This window comes from Corvus cornix, chromosome 12 (assembly GCF_000738735.6).
Source record: "Corvus cornix cornix isolate S_Up_H32 chromosome 12, ASM73873v5, whole genome shotgun sequence".
Taxonomy (NCBI): Eukaryota; Metazoa; Chordata; class Aves; order Passeriformes; family Corvidae; genus Corvus; species Corvus cornix.
In genome coordinates, this window is record NC_046342.1 from 1885219 (window position 1) to 1908946 (window position 23728).

Sequence of the window (23728 nt, forward strand, 5' to 3'; positions counted from 1 at the left end):
CCCTGCTAATTGTTTTCTTCTGCATGTCTATCCGAATCACACACATGCTCTATGTGCTGAGAGCAGAGGAAATACAAATGCCAAGATTACACTGAAGAGAAAACCAGGGAATTGTGGCTGCACCTATCAGCTACTGCAGGTCACATAGCAATTCTGCTTTATCCTGCTCGTATTTCTGCCGTGAGGCAATAAAAGCTGGAGCCAGCAGCCATTTACAAATCTTTAGTCAAAAGCCTATCAACTCCACCCCTTCCAGAGGTTAACATCCCATGACTCGTTAGATCCCAGAGTAATATTGTTCATAACCACTTCTGAATGATGAGAATGTCCAGGTTTGCTCAGGTTCTGGGTATAAAACACAAAGCATTTCATTACAGTTTTAAAGTTCCAATTGTGACTTAAGCAAATTATGGATATCTTGTTCAATTTAACAAAATTTTCCAATGAATTTCAATTTTCAGATGAGTTCATATTACAAATACTAAAATGAAGGAAACATTTTCCATGCTAGTTTTACTCTTGCACTATTCAAAACCAAAATGTGAAGACTGTTCCTATGTTTAATGGTTATTTTACAAATACTTCTATTTTGCACGTAGCTTCACTTGATTTTTGCTGTGTACTTTGTCTGTTTTTCTCCCCAGGAAAGAGGAATGACAACATTTCCCTCTGGAAAAAAAAAACCCCAAAAACCAAACCCAACTAATTGTAGTCTTCTCATGTCTTTAAAAGTACCAAAAAACAGCAACCAGGATTAAAAAAATCCAATAGACAAGTCCAAGGAACAGATTAAAGACTGCTTCCATAACACTCACAGATGCTTTTGTGGCACCCAGGTAGCAGATCTGTAAGTTTTTATCTGATCTGGAAGATTTTCCTGTGCAAAAATGGTTCTCAGCCAGCAAGAGGCTGTGCAGAACAGCAGCAGAGATGCTATTCACAGAGTCAGATGGAGGAGCTCTGACATTTCATCCTCCAAAAGAGCAGGAGTGAAGGAGATAATGCTGCTGAGATAACATTTAATACTGAGATATGGAGCTGGCTGTTCCAAGTGCCTTCTCTCTGTTTAATCTCCTGCAGAACTGCTCAGGGTTATGTGCAAGGGACCAAAGGCACTGAACTCTTCTGGCACAGCCACCCTTGGGTGTTGTGCTGCTGATAGGCAGGAATCTCATCTCATTCATCACTTCATCCCCTAACTGATCTGCTTTCCAGTTCCTCAGACAGATATTCCCTGCGCTTTTCCTACTAGGAAAACATAAAATATAACATAGGAGATTACCAAGGTATGGAAAACATCCTGGATCACGAGCTGCTCTTTACCATAAACACTACCTGTGCTCAGGTAACCTGAAGGGCCTGTTGTGCTGCATTCTAGACACGCTCTTTCCAGACAAAACTACCAAAATATGACCCTGCAGGTATTTAATGAAGCAAGCAGAACATCCCAGCCTCGCAGGAGTTACAGAAAATCAGAAGGAAAAAACAAATAGATAAAGCCTCTCAGCTTTGAAACATTATTAAAATCAAGGCAGGTATAATGACATGACACGAACAGGTATAAATATAGATACACGATCTAAATAATGCTGTGGTTTTTTCTTAATGAAAACAAATTCCATGGAATAGTTTGGATTTCCTCTCATGTATAAATGTGCTGGAGTTTGTCAAGTAAACTCATATGCAATTCCTGCAGAACTTAGTGTGACCTTTGCCAATTAATTTCATTAAGGCAGCTCAGGCCCTCTGTGAAATAACATCCTAGGTAAGTTGGTTAAGATCACACAGTCATTCTCAGCTTTTAGGAAGAATTTAGAGATAGTGAGGGGGCAGCTTGATATCCCCATATTCAATTTATTTATCTATTTGGAAGAACAACAAAACATTTTATGTGTGCCTTGCAAAAACACATCTCCCCTAAGTGATGGCAGCACATCCACTGAGTTAGAGACCTTCCCTGATCTTTTAGAGGAGAAGGCTGCAGAAGGACTACAAAGAGAGCAGCCAGTGTTGTGATAACCCACTTGCATTCCCCTTCCAATAACTCAGTTCTCTCATTGCCTCTGACACAGAAATTCTGTGTAGCAATGGTCAGGCAGCTCAAGCCAGCATTTTACCAGTGCTGCTCTCAGGTCCCAGACGTGAGGCACAGGGGCTGGGGATCCACTGCCTTCAGAGAGGGACTGGCTGATGGCCCTGGAAGGTGGAGCTGGGCTTCAGTTCTAGTGAGACTGGGAAAAATGGCATCACCTTGTCCTGTTCACTGAAATTCAGGTTATTGAGAGAAAATCACATCTTACTGCATTTGCTTTTTCCTGGCCAAAAAAAAAAAAAAAAAAGCAGGTTTTTGTCTCACTTCTCTGTTTGTCCAGTGAAAGAAAGTTATCTTCATCCTCTCCATTCTCTGTGTTATCAATAAAACATCTCTCCTCTCCAGCAGGTGTGGGATTACTCCACAGATTTTTAGTATTCCTGGTTATGCCAGAGTACCTTGGAACTCTAAGCTTTAAATCTTTAGGAGATACCTTCCTCAATAATGAAAATTACATATTTTTCACTAATAGCAACTGTCATTATAATGGACTTTATCCAACAGACAACACTTGCATAACAAAGAGATGATTTTCTTTTGGATAAACCAAACGATGTGAATTTTTTTGTATCTCAAACAATGACTCAAAGCTGTTGCCCACTGCTGTTTCACACCTTCCCGGCCGGCAGATTCCTGATATTCCCCCCGTTTCCCGGCACAGGACCCGAACCTCTCTGTGTCCTGTTGCTGCAGAGTCAGCAGAGGGAGCACAACATAACTAAAAAAAACCCTCTTTCCAAGAACTCTGCTGGCACAGCCAGTGATGCTCCTAAACAAACAAACAAGAAAAAAAAAGGACAGACAAAGAGCCTGGGTGGCTGATGCCCCCAATTCCGTGTTTGACAAAATCAGTACTCTGCCAACTGCAGCAGGAAAAGCAAAGTAACAGCAAAAAACCCTATAGAGCCTTGCTTTAGAAGTTCCATGACAGAACTTCTATTGTTTAGAAGGAGAGATATAAAGATTTCTTTTTCTTTTTATCCTTGCACACACTCAAAACATTGTTAGGATTCAGGGCAGAAAATGTTTCAGTGATGTGCTGATGAACAAACACACTGAACAACAATATCGGTAGGATGAAAACAGTTATCCAAAGCAGGCATTTCCCAAACAAGTGACACATTAGAAACCCCTACGGATGCGGGAAAAGGGTCCAGCCAATGGATAGAGTAAGTATTGATAAATTTTTGTTGTGAATTCGAAGTGTTTTTGAAGCCTCAGTGTTGCCTTTCAGCACTTCTGGGACTGTGTTGGGGATGGACAAGAGCACCTCTGCAGCCAGCCTGGAGCCAGGCACTCTCCTGGGGGCACCACTGCCTCACCAGACCTGGTCATTTTCTTTTCAAGCATGAATTTATCAAAAACATTTACTGGAATGAAAATTGACCTCACTACAGAGCAGAAGAACGAAATTTTAATGGATTTGTTTCAATTAAAGAACTCGAAACTAAAGTTCCCTGCATGTTAATCTAGCTGTGAGAACAAAAGAAGTACCCAGTATCTCCAGGAAATGTTGAGTGTCAAAATCAGCTCCACAATAAAGTGACTTAGTGAAAACATGAGTTCACAAGCAACTGATAATGGCAACTTTTAACACAGATGACTTTAAAAGCACTGCTGACTCCAAGCACATCAAGGCAAGAGATTACATTTTCTATTCTTTTCCTCAGGTCCAGCTCTGAGGCCATCTGAAAATGGCCCAAAAATTACCATGTCCACCTGACAACACCAAAAAGATGCCAGGTAGAGAAGGCACTTTGGAAAGGATGGAGTAAAGGCTCTGTATAATACGAGTGGAGTGGCTCTGGCCCAAACGGATTTGTCAGCCTTTGAGCAGAGAGAGGGGCTTGTCCCAGCAGGGCAGCCAGGGCACACCTCAAGGGTTAATCACTGAGTAGGAGGGGTAGGAGCTTAGGAAAGGCTCCTCTTCCACCCACTCTCCCAACCTGCAGAACCAGCACAGGGCCCAAATTCTGAGAGCAAAAGGAAAAGCAGCGACCTGGGGCCGAGTGGAATGTTCAAGGTGTGACAGCAAACCCAGAAACACCCTCAAACACTGCTGGGAGATGCCCATTTCTGTCTCATCTCCCAGTCTGACCAGGGCTGAAGGCTGGTTGGCCCAGAAATCCCAGTGCAAGGGCCATTTGCAAGAGCCCAGTGACAGCCACAGCCTTCAAAAAGCCAAATGAAAGGTAAAGGGGGAGGCAACCCATTCATCCTCTCAGCAAGGCTGCACAGTAAAACACCAGGAGAAACTGTATAAATCCAAACACTTGGAAAGACCAAAAAAAAGCAACTCATAAATCAGTAGGAAATGTATTTTATTCCTATAGCTGAATTATAACTACAAGCTGTGCTCACTAAAAGCACAGTCCATAAAATTTACCACAATGTTTAAGAGGTAGTTGTTAATAGAAACAAGGAAGGAAAGCCCATTCAGGGAATAATAGAGCTGTTTAGTGTTAAATATATTTTCTATTCGATGGAATTCACACAAAATGGCCTGGGTTATTTAGAACAGCAACGTTTTATACCCTTGCAGCAACATAAACCCTTGTAAATATAATTGCAAATGAGAAACAAGTTCAAAAATGCCACAGGCTACTCAGATACGCTACAAATTCTACCATCCTATTTTAATTTGTTAATGTAGGCTCTGTTGCATTCTGATACTGGATAGAAATCCATGAAACTTCAGGGTACAAAGGAAACTGATTGCAAGGCTGTGCTCAAGTAGCTTAAATAGAAATTGAGAACATTGGACGATGGGAAATGTCTATATAAGAAATATTGATTTATAATCCGAAAAACTCACGGGTGGGTAGGTCAGATTTAAAAGGAACAGCACTTCAAAATCATGGAGAGCTTAACTACAAATTTCTGGAAGTGACAGTGTTGGGCTCCTGGTGGTAAAAGTCTGCCTACAAAAGAAATAGAAGTGTTGTGCTGCAGTCACAGCAGTGGCAGAACACTGAGCTGAGGAGATCCCTTCTGCTCTGTTAAATCAGATTCAGAGTTTGTGGGAAATGATCCTCAAACTGCTTTTAGAAACCCCTGAGCAGAAAAACTGCACTTTCCTAGTTGCAGTCATGCTTTGTGAGGCACCATGTACTGAAACTAAAAGTAACCCTGATGAAAGACTTCTCTTCCAATGCCTTTTGTTCGAAAATGTCTTAAAAATCCCTCCCACTCTTCAAAATAGAAATGATTGTTATTTCGTTTCTTTGAACAGAAAAAAAAAAAATACACCTCCAGAAGCATGAAAATCTGAAAAATAAGGTATCATCTGGTTGGTAATATAAAATCAGAATACACCTCTGTAGGATTCTAATGGGCAAAGACCATAAATTGGCATTTACAATGTGCCTCCTTGCCTCAGTGGAACTGAGCTGTGGCTCCTGTTGGTTTTGAGGGATTTGAGGAAAGCAGAAACAAACAGCACATCCCTGACTTGTGCTGGCAGTATTGTAAAACTATCTCATTATATAAAATGTAGGCGTTGCTCTCTATGAATCATTGTGATTTAAAATAAGATCCTGATAGACAGGCAATGAATCACATCGGATTTTGTAATCAGCAAGGGCTGACTTCTTGGGAGAGCCCTTTGCCCCCTTTGGCAAACAGTGGAGGGGAAGGTCTGCTCCAGCCATGGAGGTGCCTCCCGAGGCTGAAGGAAGTCATTGATTCTAAAATATCCCCAAAAACGCTGTGTGGGACACAAGATAGCAGAGCTTTGTCAACTGGAACAACACCACACAATTCAGTTGATAAGAGTGTTCACATTCTCAGGCCTGTGCTTGGCTCCAAGTCTCAACATACTTTAATAATTGGCATGTATTTATACTGGGCAGGCTTTGTATTGCTGGGTCTAGTGAAAGTTTTACCAACTACAAGACATCCATATAATTCCAAAATACCGTGTTTGCCATTAAAAGTATTTTAAGGGCAAATGAGCCATTCAGAAGTTTCATCTGCACGACTTGTGACTGTTCTTTCAGATGTCAAACCTACTTTGAAGTCAACAGAAAGTTTTCCAGCTTCGACAGAAATGCAGTGGTTGGGTCAAAGTTAAGCCAAACACTCATTTTGAACATTACATCCCTGCTAATGGCATTGAAACACCTTCCTCAAGTTAAGCACTTTTAAAACTCAGTTTTTGGCGAAGAAAGGGCTACTTTAGCTAAGATATATTATTAAATTACATCTCACACACATCTATGCACACAGATAATGTACGTCATGATACAGACCCGTAAGAAACTGGGGTCTCATAAAATGCCCTATTTCCTGTGTAAAATGACTGTTTCAGGGACAATGCTGTGCCAGAGTTAATAAAATAAACTCCCAGCACCACAAAGCCCCAGTGGCACTGTCAGCCAGGAGCCTGCTGATGTTTCAGTAGGTAACAGCTCTGTCTGAAGCCTTCAAGCACGGCACAAAAACATTTAGTGAGTTTATCCCATGCTCACACATGGTGTGTTACATGAAAATTTGCCAGTTCCTCTGTGTCTCCCTAAGCCTGTGTGAGATTATCCAGGATTTCAGGTAGTGTGGCAGAGCACACAGCAAACATGTGTAAGCACCACAGCTATTTACAGGACAATCTCCTGCTCCACTGCTTATCTGGTTTCATTAGGTCATTATCACCATGTCTCTTAATGCTGTTGAATATATTAATAATAGACTCCATTCTTTGGAAATGGTGCTTAGCCAGTAATTAACAGCTGAGGTATCAATTTAGTACGAAATTTTAAACAGTTGTACTCCATTATGGAATTCAAAGTCTGTCTTTGCTTTTGAAATGTTAAAAACTTTAGTAGTAAATGTTAGATGGTATGTGCACGATACCCAGTTAATCTTCTTCTTCTAAAACACTGTAGGTGCAATAAATTCGATACCAACCCTGAAGAATTTTTGTAATAATAATAATAACCACATGGAGTTTTCTCAATCCACTTCGTAGTAGTAGGGAATTTAGGGATGCACAGTACTGTTGGGAAGAAGCCTGGGATTTTTTTCTCTCCTCAGACTCTGTCATGTCAGTGCTTTTCAATGTTCACAAGACAGTAAACTTCAGTATTGTTTCCAAGAGATGAGATAATAAGGCACACAACTGGACTAGGGTAAAATACACTCATTAATATCTTAAATGCAGTTCCCTGCCATGGCAGAATACTGAATACTCCCACAGGAAGAGGAGGAGGAGGAAAATATGCCATATGAATTTAAACTCATTCCTTGAATTAAATCCCACTTTTAAAGTTTTTCCTGGCAGTCAAACACACTGCAAATAATCCATAAAAATGCTTTCTCCTATTGGGATGAGTCGTTTCCACCACGAAGCTGTCATCTTCCAAACACTAAAAATGTAAAACAAGGCTGGATGGAGGGCCCACATGATTTGACCGAGTCCTGGTTTTTGGCAAAATATTTTAATCTGTTGGACAACCACCAAGTTGTAAAAGTTAAAAAGCACCATGTTGCAAAACTCATTCATTAACGTAGACGTGCTGAGCATTATTTCTGCATTAAATACAGAGCTCTCAGTGGAACAGCAAGCACCCCTTCCTGTATAGAAACAGATATAATTTCTGATACGTGCCACTATAAGATAATGCTCTTTGTGCCTGGACAGCCATTGTGATGGCAAGATAATTCAAGCACACCAAAGCCTGAGAAAGCAGATAAACAGCACCAAAGAGGGCTGAACATTCACCACTCTCCTCTTTCAGCTGCCCCCCAAATTAATCAGATTTTGTGGGGAATGCAGTTATTTACACACAGTTATTGAAGGGTGCTTTCATTAGGGGCTGAAACTCTTCTAGCAGACCTTCCTCAGCCTGGAGGGGAACCAGGAGTGACATCCCAACATAATTCTGACAAGACAAACACCAGGCAAAGTAAAGCGGACCCCCAAAAGTGATTATCTCCAGCAGCAGGTTTTCTACCCTACACTAAGAGTACCCACCTAAGAAATGTAGTAATAAAGACACATGAACTTTTGTACACCTATCATCTGTTGCACAAATGTATCTCTTTCATCTTTTAAATAAGCAAAAAAAAAAAAAAAAAAAAAAAAAAATTAACCTTCTCAACTGTATGAACTGCAAAGCATCCAACCTGCTCAGCCACTTTTCAGCAAGAGAGCAATCCCTTGTCACCTGACTCCTGTACTTTTGACCCTCCAAAAAATTCCCAGCTGAAGCATGTTGACATGTTTTTACATGTGATTCAATAATGATTGCTCTCAATAGTGTTGGATACTTATCACACCTTTAGATCAATGTTCTTGTCCTCTCATGTGCTCCATCTTTCTAAATATTAATTTTTCCGTGGAGCTTTCAAACCACCCTGTCAAGGTGACTTCAGGCTGGGAGCGTGGGCTCAGGGCACGGGGAGGGTGAGCTGTTGTAACTGCAATTGCAACACTCTGAGAAAGTATTTAATGAACACCAGGAAATTAACGTGGAGCTGTGCTCCGAATTTAAGTTACCTTGAACAGTTTCATTTTGAGTCTCCTGTTGGACTACAAGCTTCGAGAGAATCTTCCCCATTCTTGTCTTTTTGGGGTCAGCATAAAGTACAACATTAAGTAACATTGTGCTTGGTGTTTTATTCCAGAAAAAAAAAATAGGTGGGAAGTTTCTGAAGGAAATTTAGCACTGAAAATTGTTTTTATAAATATTAATTTGAAAGCCTGTGTTTGACTAAAGAATAGCAAACTGGGAGAAAGAATACTAAAGCATCCACTATAAAAATTCAGCACTAAGTTAGCACCAATGTACCTCCTTTTGTGTTATTGTATGTCCTACTTGCAGCAAAAAATCGAGGAATTTCATTAGGATTTTTCTGGTTTACATACCTAAAAAAGCTTTGTGCAAACTGGTACTTAAAACTATAGTAACTACTGAGCAGAGGAAAAAAAAAACAAACCCAAACAGCCTCAGATCCAGCACCCAGGGTCTGAGTTACTGTGAAATAATGATACCAGAAAGCCCCAGAACAGAACTGCTTTATCTGGAGCTCTAAACTAAATGAAATGGGTTAATATTTTAAGTTTATGGGCCAACAGCTTCCCTACCAAACTCTAAGTAGTCCTGGATGTCACTTTATACATTGGGCAAATCAAACTCTTTTCAGTTATGTCATTTTCCTTCTGCCATCTGACACTGATAACTCAACTCCCCCTACCACTCTAAAGAAAGTACCACAATCCACGACTCAGATAAGGGATATCAGCACAACTTCAGGTGATAACTAAAGAAGGGGACTCACTCAGCTGTTACACAAAGTCATTGAATGCTCCTGCCACCCACCCCTCACAGTTTGCTGAGAAAAGGCCCCCCCATCACAGCACAGAATTTGATGGAAATATTTAATTCTTTTCCAAATGTACTTTTCAAGGGGGAAAAAAAAAACCCCCAATATACCATTCCCTTAAGAACACAGAAGTAACTTACTGAAAACACAATGGGTAAGTGCTGTCTGAACCTGAACTAAAAGATGAATATTCCCCCTGCAGCCCTTCTATAACAATAAAAAAGACAAAATATTTGTGGGGAAAGAACACGATTTCATCTTTTATTTAATTTCAAAATCATTAATGCACTTCAAAAAGAACTTAAATATAACCTGCATAATGATACATTAATGTGAAATTCTACGAAGTCCTGACTTTGTTACAGTTTCAAAAACCTACTGTATTTTCTAATAAGGTATCTGGCATGGTTTGGATTTTTTAATGTGTCTGAAAACTAAAAGGTAGAAATTTCTTTGATCTCATTTTCTGTTGGGTAATTCTTTCTCTGTGTTACGAATAGCCTAAGAATATCACTGATATGACCTGGTCCTACTTTTGTCAACCTGCCTATTTCGAAATCAATTTTTTTCCAACTCCCCCACTGAAATTGCCTTGCTTTGCTCACGAAGGAACAAACATTTTTACCTGCCAAGGTGTGGAAAACGATTCCACACTTGTGAGCTGCCTGTCACTCCTGTGAGTGTCCCTCATCCCCAAAGCAGGCTCTGTTTGTATTCCAACAAACTCCTGTGTCTGCCAATAAACAGCACTCCATGGCTTTGCCACCGTTCTTTGCCTCTGAGGCAAACCAAACCTTTCAAAGACGTGTGTGTGTTTTGTTCTTCTGTTTGTAATATTGGTGGTCTCCAACCCAGAGTGCCAGCACGGGGCAAGTGCCAGCCCTGGCACACGCCGTGACACTCACAGGGCCCGTGGCCCTGCCCCAATCACTCTGCTGGAGGAAGATGGAAACTGGCCCTGCTATTTTTGACAAGAAATGTTCAAGAGTTAAAGTGACATCATTGGAGGACACAAGCGGAAAGCGGAGGATCCACAGCTAAGAACGGTTTAGGAGAAAGCTATTTATGTATAATTTCACAATTCTGCTATTTTTAACGGCTCACCCTAACCAGTCATTTTTGTAGATTTGTTTCCAGCTTGAAGGAATCTACCAACGCTTGACTGAATGATTAAAACCCTGCACTTTGCATTTTGCACAGAAATATTGTGGAGAGAGTGGAGTGTCTATCAGAAAATCCCAATGTGCCCCAGCCACCTCTGCTCCTATGGATTTGGAATCCTCTGAAACTCTGTGTATGAGATGACAACTGTCCCTAGAGATCCCAGTTCGTGGAAACTCACCTGCTTTCATTAAAAAGCTGAACTGCCATCCCATTCCTGTCTTTGACAGCATTTGCTGCTTTCACTTGAGGAGAAAAGTGTATAATCAAGTTCTAACAGTGTTTCAAAAAGATTAATAATTATAAGGTTATGCAACATTAACAATAGTGGTACCAGCAAAGCAGCTGTGTTAAATTTTAACAGCATTAAAAAGAGGGGAAGAAAGAGATTTTGAGAAAATTTCAGTTCCCTTCTCTGTCATGTGTTCTTGTCATCGTCTTGGTTTTTGCTATATTTAAAATGCTGTAGGAATTTCTTCTGCAAGTAATCTAAGAGGGCAGCTAACAGCAAATCTTTCAGTTTCATGTTGTGATAAATGTAAGGATGCACCAGAATTCAAGCCAAAAATGTAAATACTAACATTGATAACATTGACAGCTAATTTCTTGCCTTTTTTTTTTTTTTAACAACATTTATGGAATAAGTTATTATACTGAAAAACATATTAATCAACTTCCTGAGAAGTGCTATTTTGAATAATTATGTGTAACTATATTTCTTTAATCTAAACACATGTGCCATTCTCACACACAAACCACAAATCACATGCTGCAATTTTGCCCAGAGACTCTGGGATACTTGATAACTGGATTGGTTTTATTTTTAAATCAGCAATTTATCTTCAGTTGGGCCAGAATACCAACAGTTCAGCTTGCAATAAATGGTTACTGTCATACCCTGCTTTTCTTTTAAGGAGATTCCTTTTCTAGCCAAGCAAGTTTGGTGTGAGGAACTAAAAGTCTTTGCTGTGACTTCTTGTAACCCCTCAAGCAGGCGTGTGAACAGCTAAACATGTGGCTCTGATGTGGACTGAGGGTAAGCTTTTGGCACTTTTTACTCTTCTCAGTTTTCTTTCATTGCTCAAAAAATACCAATAGCTGCAAATTTCTGTTGGCTGATGGTTGATCTCTTTAAAGATCCAGCTGTATTTGAAAAGAACCATGTTAAAGTACTACTGAGAGTATCACCAAAAAGTAAATTCTGAAGGGACATCTGGATTCCATCCAGTGCAGAGCAGTGTAACAGAACACTGAATATCAGGGTGAGACACTCCTGAAGCAAAACTGCCCCTGAAGCCTTTGGGATCACCTCTAATCCCCAAGATCAGAAGGGGTCTCCAGCAGCTGAGTGCTTCCCACACCTACCCCTTCCTGTCCTCTGTGTAACAAAGGTGTGAGCAGCTGGTTTAAACCTCATCCCTACGCTCTGCACAAACTAAGGGATTATTCTGCAGCAGCTTAGGTGACCCTTCACCAACAATGATGTGCTTGGTGTAGAGGGACATGACTAGGATGGAAATAAGCACAACTATGATCTAATTCCATTCCACCCACCCAGACTGGCAGGGCTGGTGAATTTAGAGCCTGGTTTTGGTCTCTCACCTTCACTTTCTCCGACCAATACAGCATCACAAAATAGGCTAAACATTAGACTATTTGTAAAGCAGGCTCTGGTTTTTGCTGGGCTCCAAGAAGTCAGTGTTAACCTCATGGCACACCTTCCCAACACAAGGGATGGGCTGCCCAAACCTCTGTGGCATGGTGTGTAAAACGAATACAATTAGACAATCATCTAATTTGATTTCCGAACTGTTTCAGGCAGAATCTTGTACTGGACTTGGTTAATTTTGGAACTATGGATTATTTCTTACAGCTCTGCATATATATGGCCACTGAACCAGACAAGATAATTTGGAGACAAATATGAGCTCCTTTGAAATTGGCTGTAAATCTCCATCAGTTCACTTAATTTACCTTTCACAGGACAGCAATGGCAGCATCTGTTTTTAACAGGAATGCTGGACCTCCTGGTCAATATCTGACCACACCAAACCCAAAATCTCCACCAACACAGACATACAGACCATGCAGGCACCAAACTGAACCTCCTCCTTCCTCAGACAATCTGGGGGAATCACTGCTCCATAATCTGAGATTGGGGGAAAAGTGCAAACTATTGATCCTGAGACCACAACAGCACATCAAGTGGGCAGTAAAAAGCTTCCTCCCAAGATCTACATCTCAATGAAAGCAGAGAGAGTTGCCAATTCCATTCTGTGTGTCAGCTCCCCTGGATTATCAATGGGCCATATGCTGTGAATCACATGGCTCAGCCGGATCCTGCATCTTGCCAGTTGTATCTTGCTTTTACTATTAGTTCTGGGATGTTAAAACCACTATTGTAAGCAGTTCAAAAATACATGTCGGAAAATTGTTAATGCCCTAGTCATACAATGTCATTTTGAAGCTCCCTGGGAATTTAGATTTGCACAGCTTATTAGGATATGACCTTTCCCTTGATTTTTTTATTTTAAGATCAAGTTAAGATGAAATTTCCCCAGAGGGAGTTGCTGTGTTTCCTTCACAGATAAGGCAAAGAGCAATGGCAGCTCCACACAGAGACAACTTTCATACGTTTCTGCAGCACGGACATCCAGAGCATTCCTTGAGGCTGAGAGGGAATTAACAAAAAACCCCCCCAGCAACACAACAAAGGTATTTCCCTGAATCTTTCACCTTTTTTTTTTCCCCCCAGTGTCATCTGTGAGGAGTTTTAGGGCCTGTGGACTCTTGCATTCAGAGCACCAGGGCACGAGATAACGGCTTGTCTCTGGAATACATTCCTACTCCTTTGTGGAATATCTACCTCTCCAGCACTCCTTTTTCCTCTTCACAATATAGATTTTTGTCTCAGAAATTCATGCACTTCACTTGGATTTCATGGACCTGATCTAAAAGCAGGAGGTTGAAAAATTAATTCTCAAAATTAGTGCTATGGGCTGATTACAAGCTACCAGGCACAGTGGTTAAATACTTATATATAATAAACACTTTTAATAGTTTAAGACAGGGGAACTCCAACACTTCTTAGTCTGTTTTGCCTCTTTGTCAATGAAACCAACAAAGAGAATTAGTTAAAAAATTAGAAATTGAATGATGTTGCTTATATTTTAAAATTTTCAAATGGTCAAGATGGTAAGAACCAAAAACTGTTAATAAGTTTTTATTTAGGAGAGAATAATATTCTCACTAAAAGTGAAATCAGTTGGTCAATAAAGAGATGACCAAAAAGAATTACGTATTTTGCTTTTTGGCCATTCAGGGTGAAAGTTTTATGCATTAAACCTTTGCTATGCAAACAACATTTTTTCTCAGCTACAGATACCAAAAGAAGAAAAGGAAGTGATGATGAAATAAAGCAAATTACTTTTTGTGTAAGTTTTCATATAAATAGTCTGGCTTAGTAGTTGGGGTGGGCACTGTGCACAGAACATTCATACAAGCCTGCCACAGTAAAGAGGGTGTTTGGAGGTCATGGCAATGACACAGCCAACAAAACCATACGAAGATTCAAAGGAACTTAAATCAGCCCCGCCGACTTTACAAGTTTCCTCGTCTGCAGCTCTCCAGGAGCGACGCCCAGCCTGCTGGAACTCCACCAGCACACAGAACGAGTCCTTTGCACTTCCCTGCATCAGCTGTGAGCAGGGGGATCTCCCCACGAGTGAAATTTGCATTTCCAGCAGCAGCCCTTCCTCCTTCCGTGGCTGACAAGAGATACGGGTTTGCTGCTCCCACAGCAGGTAGCAGACAGCCTTCACACGGTGTCAGGCTCTAGGCAGGAGCTGATGTGCAATTGATCCCGGCCTAATCTGTCTCTCCTGGGCAAGTACAAAGTCATTATCTGCATCACCAGTCCAAGACCTCTATGACACTTAGGTATCCAACAAGAGAGTAAATAAATCCCCAGCGATAGCATTCGCTGCCTATCGCTGGGAGCAGCCTGGTGTCACACGGGCTGAACTTTCCTGCAAATAAATCCACCACGACTCTAGAAAATGGAAAGAATACAGAAGGAAAAAATGGCCAGCTGAGCACTCTGAACTTACAGGAAGGGATCTGGTGGATAATATAATTTCTAGTACAGCAGGGTATCAGCAGTGTTTGAAGAGTGATTCAACAGACATTGAGTATCTTTTTTACTGTGGTGACATAGAGCCAGTGCAGATGCATAGTGTAAGCACTAAAAGTTTATTTACAGAGGGCAGGACTGAACATTTCATGTGAACACATTCAGGCCATGATAAAGAGCTTTGTCTCCCATTAGTAATTTAAAGAATTGTGATTTGGTACTCCCAACACACCTATAATTGAATTCCTCAGTCATAAAATCACTGGTGCCAAACAAGTCCTGGTATCTTTTATCAAGCCTCTTTTTTCTTGTCATTTGTTAACACAATTCTTATGGAGCTTTTCTTCTTTTTATAGATACATTTGCTTTAGTTATAAATTAACCCTGGAATTTACTCTCCCAGAGGCCACAAACTGCTTTTTTATTATTGTCTTGGAAAAGTTTCAGGCTCTATGAATTGATGATTTGAAACAATTTTTGAGTAACAGCTCAGATGCAGAGGAAGGAAATTCAAGAGATTGACAAAGCAGTTGAGACTAAACTGGAAATGTTTAGATGCCTTTCTGGGCCTTCTGCTCTGGAAGCCCCGATTAATTTATCAAAAGGGAACGTGCTTCCCTGTGGGATTCCTGGTGCTTCCAGTTCCCTGTAGTAAGATACTCACATACAGCCTCATTCTGAAATGAGGAACTTCCTAAGAAGTCCCATATTTCAGTGGCTCCAGAAGCTGGCCAGCACATCCCAAAGGTATGCGGAATACTCCAAATTTCGGAACGTGTTATAAACCACCAATATTTGTTTAACAGATTGATTCAAATATTGCCCATTAAAAAATAATTTTTCAGTTGATAATGTGATTGTAAAAAACAAAGCTTATAATATCTTCACTGGTTCCTATCGTGTCTTTGTTGGGCTGTTTCTCTTCATCCCAAGGGCTTTGGAAAGCCTTGGCTGTTTTCAGCCAGAACTGACTCCAAATGTAGAGGAGTTTGAACACAAAGGGCTGAAATCATTGCTGCTGCCACCACTGAAAGAGCAACAGTTTGTGCTCAACTTGTAAAAAAAAAAATATATCAAAAAATCCAAATGGAGAATTCCAAAAAGACATATCCATAGGAAATTAAGGGAATCGGTTCTACTGTTCAAAGAACTATTTGTGTAAGAACAGAATGACACTTTTTAACAGCCACAACAATTCCCACATTATTTCCTTTATTTGTCTGTGTTAGTCTTACTACAAACCACTTAAATTGGAAAATTTAGATTTGATAGTAACACACCAGATATCCATTTTTATGGCTTAATTCCCATTTTAGCGAAGGTTTTCCAAGGTGGAGAAAATTTGAAAAATATGCCTTAAAGGTTCAGAAAACAGGAAAAGATCTTGGAGAACTTTGCATTTCTGGATTACTCTTCCAGTTTAGAATGGCTGTGGTTGTGCTGCTGCCTCACCACACGTAACAAGGTGATGACTTCACAGGATCCCAGGATGGTTTGGGTTGGAGGGGACCTCAAAAATCATCCAGTCCCACCCCAGCCATGGGCAGGGACACCTTCCACTGTCCCAGGTGGATCCAATTCTCATCCAGCCTGGCCTTGGACACTGCCAGGGATCCAGGGGCAGCCACAGCTGCTCTGGGCACCCTGTGCCAGGGTCTCCCCACCCTCATAATTATGAATTTCTCTCTAATACCCAATCTAAACACACCCTCTTTCAGTTTAGCCAGATTGAGGTGGTTAAAAATGACATAGTTTTGTTTTTAAGAAATTCCTTTAAAAATTACTCTTTAATTAAGAATAGCAAAAGGGCTTGAGGAGCCCTGGGGTATTTTTCCCATATAAATAAATGCTTTCCCCATCTCTAGTTTCCCATATTCAAGGCAATGCCCTTACAAAGGTAAACAGAGCTTCCTCCTCTCTATGCTGTTTCTGAGATTGCCAGTCAATTATGTGAAGTTAAAATATTAAAATTTTCATCTGAAATTGTGCTTTGAGTCTCTGAATTGCCATATTTTTATTAGTCAGTGTCTCATTCTTTTGAAAAATCTTGTAACTTAATGTGTATTTCTTCGTGAATGCTTCACCTGTTTGACTACCTGTAAAAGGTTCTTGATGCATTTTTTTAAGTCTCAAAAAACCATGATAATTTCTGCTCTTTAATTGAATCAATGATCACACAGATGAAAGGAATTAACAGCTAAAATATTTAACAACTTTTATGACAGAAATGAAGTTGAGAATGGTGGCTACACTGTCAAGTATTTTAGCTCTCAAATTTTCAGGCGTTAAACTACACAGTCATCTTTTGGATTTTACACCTCTGTGCTGTCTAATTACAGCAAAGATTAAAAATTCCCTTATTGTTTTTGTTGACACAATTTGGGGCAAATCAGTCAGTGTGGCTTGGCCCTGCTGTCCCGAAGGATCAGAACCCTGAATTATACCCAGGTCTAACCCCCTTCTCTCACACCTTGTGCACACATTTCATAACTTTGTTTGCCCTCTGCGCTTTCACTCGAGCCAGGAGGAGTTTTCAGAGCAAGCAAGTTGTAATGTATTCTTTACAGGTGAGCTACAATGTTAGCTGTCTCTAGTTCTTGGAACAGACAGTAGGACAATAAAAAGTCAAATTATTTTTCAGGGCATTGACTGTATCCTATACAAGTATTGTACTAACATCTGTTCAGGACAGATGGATAAATAGAGAAGGAGTTTTGCCATCACGCCACAAAGCTCCCATAACAGGGTTAGAAAAAATTAAGAGTATTTATAAAGATTTTGGGCTTTGCTTAATGTGTTCTTTTATTTATTTACACGGCAGCCAAATGAACAGACAACACGGGCTAAAACGACCTACAGAGATCATTTTTTTCATGAAATTCTGATCTCTACTTTACCAAATACACAATTTCTTCCTGTGTGCCACAAGCTTTCTTAGAAAAATCTCCACATTTGAATTCACTAATCTAAACCCTAGCCCTAACCTTAATCTTTTAGAGCTGAAAAGCTACGAGTGGAACATTAGGCACAGATCAGCTTGCTCTGAGGGCAGCAAGAAACTTAAAAAGAAATGATAACAGATCTGAGGGGAGTTTCAGCTGATTCCATTTCAGCTCTACCAATAAACCGAGGAGCCCCAGGACTCTCACTCTGGCCATGCTTGTCCTGCTCTCATTATCAAACTCAGTTGTCCAAACTAGGTGGCAATTTGTGAATGGTCTCTTGCAAATGGTCCAAAGTATTTCAGGAAAGTGATTGAATGGCTCTTAATTGGCTGAGCTAAAACTGGAGCAGGGACAATTCTAAGAATCTACCCATTGAACCTTCCACTTCCTGCACCTGTGCCCAAGTTACAGCACTCTGATTTACCAGTATGGTTCAAGCCCTTGCGTTCAACGAGACTGCTCTGAGACTGGGGAATGTCGCTGCTTTGGGGTTCTGGTTTGGTTTTCCTCAGATCCACTCAGTTATTTAACTGTGAACCAGCTTTTCTTCCTGCCTGTGGCCCCAGTTGCTGCCTGCCAGCTGGGAATACCTGTAGTGGGTTCTCACAACTCTGGAGGAGTTCAGCACCACTGTGAACGTGAACAAGACTCTCCTAAATCTCACCACAGATGCTTTTCTCTCATACACCCTTTTACTGAGCACTAATAAAGGCACTGACCTCTTTTTCCCAAATTTGCAGTTCGTTTCAGTGAAATATCTGTGCAGAAAACCCTGCAGAGATGGAAAACTCTAAGTTCCATTCTTGATAATGATCAAATTCCTGTAGTTGCCATCTAACAGAGGCATTTAGCCATCGATCTTCGTGTCTCATAAAAACACAGGAAACATTTTGCTGCTTCAAGGCTCCACAATATAAGAATGGCAATACTACAGCAAACAGGAAAGCAGTTATATGTATTAATAATTATTAATATTTATAATTATTAATATTTCTCTCACTCCTCTGAGAATAGGGAAGAACACACTGGCACCTCAAAATCACCCCCAGCTTTTAGGATAATCCACATTCCCTATTCTTCAGATTTGCTGCTCAGCACTGAAGGAAATAACAGACCCTGCTCTGAATAATGGCTTTTAGAAGATGCAGGGAGGAAAATCCTATGGGCTCTGTCAGTAACTTTTCCCAAAGCAACACTCCTCTCTGCAGTAGATTTCCCAATTTTTTTCCCTGATTTAATTTCAGGAATTCTTACTCAGAGGATGTTTTCTTCGAGGAGCTATACAACAGTTTAAATGACACCCTGGAATCAGACAACAGTGCTATTTAGTATTTAGCCTGCATTGTCTTTATTTCATTTCCATATTCATAACTCAGTGAGTGCTCTATCACTCCTACTGTTTTGGACTCCAGAGAATTCCCTTCTTCCACAGAGTAACTGCCAGGTATAATTACTACATTCATTAGCCTTTCCTGGAATAATTGTCAGGGAAGTGGCAACCATGCCTGCATCAATTTCTTCTTCCTCCTGGCTTTTATCTGCTTTCCTTCCAGGACAATTAGAGGTTCTCTCTATTTTCTCTTCCCTTATTCACCTCAACCGTTTTCCTCCCTTTATTCCTCCCAACAGAATTTTGGGGAGGGAAGGGAGAGATGGTCTCACTGTTTTCACATCTAGCAATTCGTTGTGGTTTTGTTTTTTTAATTTCAATCCAGTCACTGTAACATGCAGTGGAGATTCCCAGAACAGCTGTTTCACCAGTGCCAACAAAAGAGCTGCCCTCGTGTCTAAGGGTCAAGCTGGAGGAGAAATTCAAAATTGCCACATGCTTTCTAACATTGTGCTGTGCCTTCCTGTTCTTGGAGAGGGGAGGAGACCGGAATCTGCTGCCCAGCCTGCGTCAGAGGACGTAGGCACACTCCAGGACAGCAAATTTAGTGTATGGACGAGGTATTGTTATTCTAAACTTACCTCAGGCTGCAGCAATATTCACTGCCTGTTCTGCTGTCCTCAGTGACAGGAAAGCTGTCACTTGTTGTTAGCATATCAGACAGTTCCTGTTCTCAGAGGAGTCATAAGTAAGGCTAGATTTAAAAAACAGAGCGAACTTGGGCAGAAAAAGAACAATGAGTAGGGATGCCAAAATACAGTGAAAGACCACGTTATGGCATTGTCAGCATATCTTAAACCAAGAAAAGCTGAAAATCTCATAAGAGACCAGAGAGAAGAATTCAAAATCAAGGAGGTTCCAACAATAAACTTTAAGCTTTGAGAAGGAAATTCAAACATCTGTATTTTTTTAAAGAATTCCCCCGTTTTTTAATACTTTCATTGGCAAAAATAAAAAGGGCTAAATAAATAAAGAAATCCAGCAGTCGTAGCTAATCTTCCCCCTGCCTTCCTTTGACATTTCCTTTAATTAATTAATTAATTAATTTCCTTTCCTGATATTCACTGTGGACAGCTTCTTCCCTTTTTCCCAGCTCCCTTCTCTGCTGAGCCTCCGAAGTCCCACACTGGCCTTAGATCCCTGCCCTAATCCACCACTGCAATTAATCTAATCACACTGCACACCAGTAGCCTCCATTAAGATTAAAGATAATCTTGCTATTTCACAAGATTGAAAAAGCTGGAGCCAACCTTAACATTGCACATTACTCCACCTATTCTGCATAAATTCCGTGTTACGAGTATTGTAAACCAGGAGGGCACTGGTAATGTCGTTACCTTTTAAAACCAGAATTGAGACAATACCCAGCAGTTTTTGGGGTTTTCATCTGATCTCTCACCTACTCGAAACTGGCACCCTGATGACCCAAAAAAAGAATGGAAAGAAGTGCACATGACTTCCACATCCTCAGTGTTACATCACGAAGGATGAACCAGCAGATTGTGTACAGCTCACAGCGCTGCTGTGCTGTGTGCAACTCTTTTCTTGCATAAAAAAATGCCCTTCTCAACAAAACTGTGACTCATTAAAAAACTGACAGACACCAATGAAAACAGTGATAGACACAGACTCATTTCATAATGGGTCCTGCTGTGGGGACTCTGACATTCACCTGCTACGTGGTTTTTATTAAAAATTAAGGTATGTTTGTGGGGCAAGCCAGATCTTTAATACTCCTAAATTTTGGATTACAATTTTCATTGCCAAAATTTTTTCAAGAAGACGCCCACAAGAAAATATCTTTGCTGTAGGGAAAATGGGTTCTTGATACCGAAGGGTTTCCCAGTACTTCCAGCACTGTCAAGAATTCCTGCCTACGCCAACTGTGCTGTAACCACTATTTCTTAATAAATCAGTAATCCTGATCTAAGAAAATAATTCCTCAAATGTCATTACCTGTGTCAGAAGGCAGCTTGCATAACCTGATGTGTTATCCCAGCTAAAAACCTGGGTGCAACGATTTCAAGTGTGTGTTTTATCCCAGGGGTTGGATTCCTGCAAAAAGCCCGACACTAAAGCAGATCTTGGGAACATAACAAATATCCTGGTGAAACTGGCCACATGAGGCAGGCCCAGGGAACAAATTTTGGGCAGTGCCCAAAGGAAACTGGGCAAGGAACCCTCTTGGGTCTCCTGTGCATCATGGCCTAATGTTCTTCCCTGCATCACAAAAACAATTCACCAGTTTGAGACAACTGGTGGGCTCACAGCACAATGAATGCTCCAAGAAGCTGGCAAAGCAGGGGTGGAATTTGCTTCCAGTGGCATTTCTTAAATGTAAACAGCATAATAATAATAATAATAATAATAATAATAATAATAATAATAATGATAATACCACCCCCCCTCCCCAATAAGCAAGCTAGGAACTACTAATTAAGCTTCCATCAGACTTTTGGAGATTATATTGCATTGCCTTAATAATGAAAAATACATGGAAACCATTGGTAAAAATCCTGAGCCTCCGAATGGAATTTTTGAATATTTGCGTTTTTCCCATTTTAAATTCAAGACCTGAAACTTTTGTAGCACCAATTTGGAAACTTGTTCAGTAGTCAAATTAACAACTCATATTTAGATGAGATCTGTACTAAAGAATCCACTCCAGGCCAATTCAGCAATTCTGGCAATAGCTGCAGTGTAAATGTGAAAAAAAACCCCAACCCAAATCCAGGAAAAGAAACCTTTTAAATGGTGCTTGTTTCATTCAGAGAACTGATTTAATGTGAAACCCTTTTGCTCTAAATAAGGCTTAAAGTTTCATCTTGTTTATCATCTCAAACCATCTTCAGCAACAGCTGGAAATTCTGAAAGTGAAAGCACATTTGCAGAACTTTTGTTTCCACATTCCGTAATCCTGTTCTAGGCAAAACCCAAAAAGTCTGCACCTCTGTATGGGTACCCTCAATGTGCACCCATTTGTCAAACCCTATTTATGTTGGCAATACTGCGGGATATTTAAAAGAAATAAAACACTACCCTGTTTTTCTTAGCATTTCTAATCATTTCAAGCCTCAAATAACATTAACATGCCTTGATGGACAAACAAGGCACCTCAGATACGCAGTTCAAGTGCAAATGTTGGCATCTGGGAGGGACAAAGGGAAGAAAAGCAGTAAAACCCGTGCAGAACTTTAGTGTCTCCATGAAATAAATCCATCTCCTGTCATGGGTTAACTTTAGGGGGATTGGAGGAGTAGCTGCATCATTAAGTCAGTGCAAGAGCTTTGTTTTAGACACATTGCATGCTAGAAAACAAATAAATATTACATTTTTCCTCATTCTGAAGGCAATGAGACCCTGAGCTGCAGCCTCTTCAAACTTTCTCCCAATTTCATTACATATGGTCCTGAATAAGTTTAGAGAATGGAGAATACAGATAAATTCTGAGTAAATAAAGCAACCTCATGTACTTCTGTACTTGCTTATCTATAGATTTCTCTGGGTGTAACTGAAAATAAAATTTGGGTTTCTTGTTTTTTACATTCATAGGTAGGATTAAAAATCAATTTAGCAATGTACCACATAATAACATGTTTCTATGCAGCTCAAAAGCTGAGATTCAGCATAAAATATTGTAGCTGAAATACCACTGTAGGGAACAGCAACTCCAAGGAAAACACATGCAAGATGAAAGGATAAACTCTCAGTTTTATTTACTGTAGACATAAAAAGTCAGGACCTAAACCTATCATGAGGAAATATGTACATTATGAAAGGCAGTAAATAGAAGTGGCTGCATTTTTCCACAAGCCCCCATATTAGATAGCACCACAAAGCACCAGGTCCAGGTAGTAAAACCTGTTTTTCTGACCACCCCTACTAGAAGATCTTGGTGTGAGTGTTAAAGCCTGTAATTAACATTTTTCTTTTCATAGTTCCTTTTTTTGGCGGAACAATGTGAGTCTTTTGGTGAGCCTGACTTCTCTCTCAAAGCACCATGGCTGAGCACTTGGTTCACAGCAATATTAAAATATTCCCCTAGCACAGGCAGTGAAAATGTTCATCAGTCTATTTGTATACAGATGGCAACCTGAGTTCAAAGCCTCTCAAACTTCAAAATTGCTCCTACCCAGCCACAAATAGTAACAGCAGTTACACAACCTCTCTGTTCAATAAATCCAAACAAACACACAAGTACTATGGACTTCTCGTGCAATATTATAACATAAAAATCCCACTTTATGCAACGCAGTGTAATCACGTATCGTGTAAAAAGTTTTAAGACGAGATCATAATTCTGGGCAGGACTCCTTTGTGCAAATGTGAAATTCTCTGCGAAGTAAATGCTTAAACTCAGTGGAAAAACACAAGATGCAATAAGAAAACTTCCCCTGCTCTGCCTTATCCCAGGTAAATATTCCATACAGCTGAAAGTGTTGGGATGCAAATCACGCATTTAGAATTTTATGCACCCAGGTAAGTTAGAGGGATTGGAGCTGGAGGTCTATAAAAAAGTGTAGGATTCTGGCAAAAGGGAATCTAAAACATGTCACAATCTGATCTGTGATAAAGAGGAAAGACATCAGTCCCCACAGAGCTCATGAAATTCCAACAACCCCTAAAGCAGCACGAAGTCGACTATTTTATAATGGCATAATAATAGCTGTTAGAAGACCAAAAGTAGA

The 23728-nt window shown here is 40.3% G+C and overlaps 1 protein-coding gene across 4 annotated transcripts in view; it reads right to left on the reverse strand.

Annotated features, from left to right (window-relative positions):
* The window catches only part of PPARG (peroxisome proliferator activated receptor gamma), a 54012-nt gene that overhangs the window by 24887 nt on the left and 5397 nt on the right, over positions 1–23728 (reverse strand). The window lies entirely within an intron of this gene.